The following is a 1,272-nucleotide window of genomic DNA, read 5'->3' on the forward strand; positions in this document are numbered from 1 at the left end:
TGCTGGCTGGTGACACCACAGACATTCATGTGTACTTAACACAGAACGCCCAACCAGCACAGGATATGCCGGGACACATACAACCAAGGCTTTCCCCGTTTCGACTGTCTCTCATGCCGATCTCTCTTTGCCCCCTTTCCCTTTTTCTCCCTCGCCGTAGTTACCCAAGGGCCTTCTTCTCACACTTCCACCTGAGCCCGCCATCGGAGCTGGTACACAGGTTATTAACTGCACAACTCTAGGGGGAGTCGTTCACATTGGCTACAAAGTGAGTAGCAGCTCCTAGAGTTGTGCAGTGTGCAATCTGTGCAACCATGGGCCATAGCTTGGTTTGATCCTGACACAACAGCCGATTAACGGGTATGGACTATCACAGTCGAGAACTTCACACGTCCCCGTGTGAAAGGGAAGGCCGTAGGCTCCGAGACCATACAGGACAGGCTACAAAAATGAACGAAAGATCTGGAAGCTTTCTGCACATGGTTGCAGCTAAAGCAATATGGCTGGATGAGCTCTCTTGGGGAGTGGATTATAGAAAAAGCCTTCAAAGGTGAAGAAAGAAAAGCAGTAGCAGCTAGAAAGGCTGGCCCCCCAGTGGCAGGAGTCATGGGGGTTGGAACAGCGTGGGCCCTGGTGTCAGCAGAAAAGGAGTGGCGGAGGAAGGCTTCCGCTGGGACCTCTGACGGTTAAGTGCAGAGTAGTCACTCTCCCCGGGCGCAGCTGGGGCCTGGCCGGGACAGCACCATACCACATGCATTCTGCAAATGATTCAGATCTGCCTTCTCTAGGGGTTTGGAAGGGAATCCCGGGTCAGGTCGCAGGCCTCCTTCTGTTCTGGTTCACACAGACGCAAAGGGATCCAAGACTATCAAAGCACTGGGGTCAGAACCCTGGTACCCTGGTGGTCACTTAACAAACATGTATTTCTACGGCTGCTGACTGCATGGTTATGGTAAATAACCATATGATGATAATCATGTGGATCTACACGAAGATGGTGTCTGTGTGGATGGGGTAGGAGGAAAATGGAGAGAAAACACACACACTCGCCAAAGATTCCTTGGGTTGGGGGAAGACTCTGGGCCCATTATCCAGAGGCACCCAGGTTCAGGGAGGGTGGAAGGCAGGGGACAGGAAAGGGAAGAAAAGTAACAGGTAGGAAAAGTTGGAGAAGCCAGGCACCCACGTCTTTGTGTGCAAATGTGCAGCTAGGCAGCTTAAAGAAGAGCCGAAGGAAAAGACTGAAGCAGAACACCGAGCCACCGCCACCAC

Source organism: Suricata suricatta, chromosome 8 (assembly GCF_006229205.1).
Source record: "Suricata suricatta isolate VVHF042 chromosome 8, meerkat_22Aug2017_6uvM2_HiC, whole genome shotgun sequence".
NCBI classification, from domain to species: domain Eukaryota; kingdom Metazoa; phylum Chordata; class Mammalia; order Carnivora; family Herpestidae; genus Suricata; species Suricata suricatta.